Raw genomic sequence first — 6,111 nt, 5'->3', positions numbered from 1 at the left:
TTGTACTCAAGGAAAAAGACAGTCAATGGAAACTGACTGAGTGGGCCAAGAGGTTGGATTTAGCAGAAAAAGCTTTTAAAGCAGCTTATAAAATTATTCAAAGAACACAAGGTAACTGTGTTTTAAATATTTAATTGAAACAGAATAAATTGACTCAGTAAAGAGGCAACTGAATGCCAAAGGAGAAATAGAAACTATATTGAAAACAAACATTGGAAATATAGTTGGGATAATAAAGCCACAAGACATACAAAGAATAAATAACAAAATGTCAAAAATAAGTCCTCATTAGTAATTACTTTAAATGTAAATAAATTAAATTATCCAGTCAAAACACATAGAATGGATATAAAGACAGAATCCAACTATGTATTGTCTACAAGAGACTCATTTTATACCTAAACAACACACATAAGTTGAAAGTGCAAGGATGCAAAAAGAAACTTCATGCAAATAGTAACCAAAAGAGAGTAGAGGTGGCTAACTAATATCAGAAAAGATAGCTTTAAGTCAAAATCTGTTACAAGAGACAAAGAAGGACATTATATATTGATAAAAGTATCAGTTAAGTAAGAAGATATAACAATTACTAACATATATGTACCAAACAGCAGAGCTCCAAAATATGCAAAGCAAACATCAATAGAATGTAATGGGGAAATATGCATCTCTACAATAATAGTAGGAGACTTCAACACCCCATTTACAACAACAGATAGAACAATCAGACAGAAAATAAATAAGGAAGTAGAGGAGATGAACACAATAAACCAAATGGGCCTAAAAAACATATACAGAATACTCCAACCAACAACAGCAGAAGGTACAGTTTTCTCTGTGCATATAGAACACTCTTCAGGATAGACCATATGTTAGGCCACTAAACAATTTTATAATTTAAAAAGATTAAGATCATACAAAGTATAATTTCTAATTATAATAGAACTAGACATCAATAGCAGAGGAAAAGCTCAAAAATTGCAAATATGTGTAAATTAAACAACTCAAACAAACAATGGATCAAAGAAATCATAAGTGAAATTAGAAAATATCTTGAAACAAAGGAAAATGAAAACACAATATACAAAAACTTATGCGAGATGAGCATAAATGAAACAAATTCCTAGAAAAACACAATCTACCAAGACTGAATCATGAAGAAATAGAAAACCTGGATAGATTTATATTTAGTAAAGAGATTGAATCAATAATTTAAAGGAGTAATTTGGGAAAATAAATTTTGGAGATGCATATGGTGATAGTTTAATAACAATATGAATGTACTTAATGCCACTGAAATGTACATCTAAAAATGGCTAAAGGGTAAATTTTATGTTTTGTATATTTTACTACAATTAAAAAAAAGAAACAAAAAAAAGTCCAACATTCATTCATGATCAAACATCTCAACATTTTAGGAATGAAAGGGTACTTAAACTGTTAGAGAACAGCTAGAAAAAAACCTACAGATACCATCATACTTAACAGTAAAGGAATGAACTCTTTCCATTTAAGATAAAGAACAATGTAAGGATATTTACTTCTTCCATTTCTATTCATCATTGTAATTAAGGTTACAATTAGTGAAATAAAAAGAAAAAAAAGAAAGCATACTGATTGGGAAGGATGAATCATTCAGATGGCATGATCTTGAATGCAAAAATCTAAGGATTTTACAAAAAACATCTGCTAGAACTAACGAGTGAGTGTAGAAAGTTTGCAGGATACAAGACCAATACACAAAAAGGGAATTGTCTTTCTATATATAGTTGACCCTGAACAACATGGGTTTGAACTGTGTGGGTCCACTTATATGCTGATTTTTTTAATAAATATATTGAAAAATTTTTCTGAGATTTGCAATAATTTTTAAAAACTTGCAGATGAACCACATGGCTTAGAAATATCAAAAAAATTAAGAGAAAGGTATGTCATGAATGCATAAAATTTATGTAGATCCTACTATCCTGTCTATCCTTACTTAGTCATAAGGTGAGTGATATTTAATATAAAATTAATAATGTGTTAGTGTCTTTAATAACTTTGTTTTCAAAAAATTACATTATTGTACAGTGTGCCTTTCTTTCTTTAACATGTAACTACCATTACAGGTAAGTATTTCAATAAAAATATAACAACATAACAATTATGACTGTAATACTGTATGCCATAAAAATTTTATAATGATTCATTCATTAGTGTATATGTTAGGCTACCGTGAAGCAGTTTTATCGATTACTCTAGGCTCCCATAGTGCTGATTCTTCAGTATCAATGCATAAGTTGTTATAAATAAAGATGAATTTTTCACATTATCTTTTCATTTGTGATGTCTTTGTATTAGTATTACATTTAACCTCTACAGTGTTTTGTATCATATAAGACAATATTCATGTAGGCACTGACAGACAGATGATTCATCTTATAAACAGAGGATGTAAACTTACAGTATCAATAAATACAGTACAGTACTGTAAATGTATTTTCTTTACGGTTTTCTTAATAACATTTTCTTTTTTCTACTTTATTGTAAAAATACACTATATTATATATATAATATACAAAGTATGTTATAATCTACTGTTTATATTATCAATAAGGCTTCCAGCAAGCAGTAGGCTACTAATAGAGTTAAGTTTTGTGGGAGTCAAAGCTTATTCATCGATTTTTGACTGCACAGGGTTGGTGGCTCTAAGTCCTGTGTTATTCAAGGGTCAGCTGTACAATCAGTGAACAACCTAAAATCGGAATCCTCCCCAAGTTAATCTACATATTGAACACACCCCCTACAAAAATTCCAGTAGGTTTATTTGTAGAAATTAGCAAGCTAATCCTAAAATATATATGGGAAGTAAAAGAACCCATAAAAATGAAACAATTTTTTTAAAGAAGAACAAATTGAGAGAACTTAAACTTCTGGATTGCAAAAGTTAATATAATGCTCCTTTTCAAGGCAATGATACTGGCATAAAGGTAGACATACATACAGAACAGAATAGAGAGTCCAGAAGTATATACCACGTATTTTGATCAATTGATATTTGACAAAGGTACCAAGAAAATCACATAGGAAAAGATAATAATTTCAACGAATGGTGCTTTAACGATAGGATATACACATGTAACAAACAAACAAAACTTAGTCTATCACCTCACACCATACATAAAACTGGACTCAAAATGGATTATAGGGCTTCCCTGGTGGCGCAGTGGTTGAGAGTCCGCCTGCTGATTCAGGGGACACAGGTTCGTGCCCCGGTCCGGGAAGATCCCACATGCCGCAGAGTGGCTGGGCCCGTGAGTCACGGCCGCTGAGCCTGTGTGTCCGGAGCCTGTGCTCCGCAACGAGAGAGGCCACAACAGTGAGAGGCCTGCATACCGCAAAAAAAAAAAAAAAAAAAAAAAAAAAATGGATTATAGAAATAACTGTAAGTGTTGAAACTCTAAAATTTCTAAAAGAAAGTAGAGAAAAACTTTGTGACCTTGAGTTAGGTAAACAAATCTATGCTATAACACCAAAAGCATCATCCACAAATAAAAATGGCCAAAGTTGGATTTCATCAAAATTTAAAACTTATGTTTTTCAAAAGACACCATTAGAAAATGAAATAAGTTACAGACTGGGCGTAAGTTATTTGCACATTATGTATTTGATTATAGACATATCCAGAATAATTAAAGAACACTTATAACTTAATAATAAGAGGACAAAAAGTCCCCAAGAATGCACAAAAATTTAGTCATTCACCAATTCAAAAGTTAATTAAGGGACTTTCCTGGTGGTGCAGTGGTTAAGAATCTGCCTGCCAATGCAGGGGACACGGGTTCGAGCCCTGGTCAAGGAAGATCCCACATGCTGGGGAGCAACTAAACCCGTATGCCACAGCTACTGAAGCCCGCACGCCTAGAGCCTTGCTCCTCAGCAAGAGAAGCCACCGCAATGAGATGCCCGTGCACCACAATGAAGAGTAGCCCCTGCTCTCCTCAGCTAGAGAAAGCCTGCACGCAGCAACGGAGACCCAGTGCAGCCAAAAATAAATAAAATAAAATAGGACTTCCCTGGTGGCGCAGTGGTTGAGAGTCCGCCTGCCCATGCAGGGGACACGGGTTCGTGCCCCAGTCCAGGAAGATCCCACATCCCGCGGAGCGGCTGGGCCCGTGAGCCATGGACGCTGAGCTTGCGCGTCCGGAGCCTGTGCTCCGCAACGGGAGAGGCCACAACAGTGAGAGGCCCGCATACCGCAAAAAAAACAAAAACAAAAACAAACAAAAAAATAAAAATAAAATAAATTAATTAAAAAAAAAGTTAATGAAGACAACCCAAAATAGAACAGAGTCTATTTATTCAGAGCTTACTATAGCAAGAGTGTCAGCCACCATCCCTTGAGTCTGGAAGAGACTCAAATGCAGGCAAAGGAGTGGGAAATTTTTAGAGTAAAAAGGAAAAAGTTTCAGGTATGCTTTAATGAGAGAGTATTGGCACAGAAAAGCTGGAGGTGGGCTAACTGAAATGGGGCAGCCAATGTGATTGATTTGGGAGAATATCTGGCTTTCTCTGATCCTGATTTGAAAGCAGAGGCAAAAATACGGAAAGCTGACAATTATTGGCCAATTCCCGACCTTTCTGAGCCAATTGCTGCAGAGGTTTTTCTTTGCCTTTCCTGGACTTGTTGGTGCAGAAGTTGTGGGTCAGGGTGCCATATGTGGTCAGGCCATGGTCCATTTTCATGTTCAGTATTTCACCAAAGAAAATATCTGAATGAACAATAAGCATATGGAAATGTATTGAACATTATTAGTCATTAGGGAAATGCAAGTTAAAGTTACAATGAGATACCACTACCTAATGACTAGAATGGCTAAAATAAAAAAGATGGCCGATACCAAATTTTGGTGACAGCATGGTGCAACTGGAACCCTCACACACTGCTGGTGGATACAGTGACTTTGGAAAACCGTTTGGCAGTTTTCTCAAGAGTTTAGCATACACTTAGCATCTAATCTAGCAATTTCACTCAAAGGTACCAGGTAGCTTTCTCAGTGTTTTCTTGGGGCTGGAGGCGGGGAGGGAAGGATGGGAGCAAGAACTGCTTGTAAACCTCTGTGTGGTAACACTTTGAAGTGATAAGAATTGTCCTACAACTGAACTGTGATGATAATTACACCACTTCATGCATTTCCTCAAAAGCACTGCTTATTTAAAATAAGTGGATATTGTCTTATGTAAATTATAAATTTAAAAGGACTAAGTTGGGACCTCCCTGGTGGTGCAGTGGTTAAGAATCCTCCTGCCAATGCAGGGGACACGGGTTCGAGCCCTGGTCCGGGAAGATCCCACATGCCGCGGAGCAACTAAGTCCATGTGCCACAACTACTGAACCTGTGCTCTAGAGCCCATGAACCACAACTACTGAGCCTGAGTGCCACAGCTACTGAGCCCATGCACCACAACTACTGAGCCTGTGCTCTAGAGCCCGTGAACCACAACTACTACTGAAGCCCACGTGCCTAGAGCCCATGCTCCGCAACAAGAGAAGTCACCATAACGAGAAGCCCGCGCACCAAAATGAAGAGTAGCCCCCGCTCGCCGCAACTAGAGAAAGCTCGTGTGCAGCAACAAAGACCCAACGCAGCCAAAAATAAATAATAAATAAAATTAAAAATAAAAAAATAAAAGGATTAAGTTGAATTTCCAGAAATTTACGTTTAGTAATGAAAATTTAAAACTCAGTAAATAGCTTAAACCACACAGTAAGTGATCTTCTTGACTTCAGAGCCCATATCCTTAACCACTGTCCTATATCCTATATCCTGAACATGTTTTTATTTTACACATTTCCGAGTTGTCCATAGTTTAATGTCTTGAATAAAGACTCCCTTTTTAATTTTCAATAAAAGATGCACAAATAATTATCGGGGTCTTTTTTCATTCTTGTTTTTTATTTTCCTGGACAACCCAACTAGGCTGAGCTCTCATGTCTTTATTGCATGATTTTGCCCATGTCTCTCTGCCCTCCTGTATCCTACAAACTGGCAGGTAAATCGAAGTCTCAATTACAATCTTCCTTTCTGGCCTCAAAATATACAATGGTTTCTTGCTTCTTATCCAGTG

Source organism: Grampus griseus (assembly GCF_964374135.1).
Source record: "Grampus griseus genome assembly, chromosome: 21".
Classification (NCBI taxonomy): Eukaryota; Metazoa; Chordata; class Mammalia; order Artiodactyla; family Delphinidae; genus Grampus; species Grampus griseus.
The sequence above is the reverse complement of the archived record's forward strand: the minus strand, read 5'-3'. Positions refer to the sequence as shown.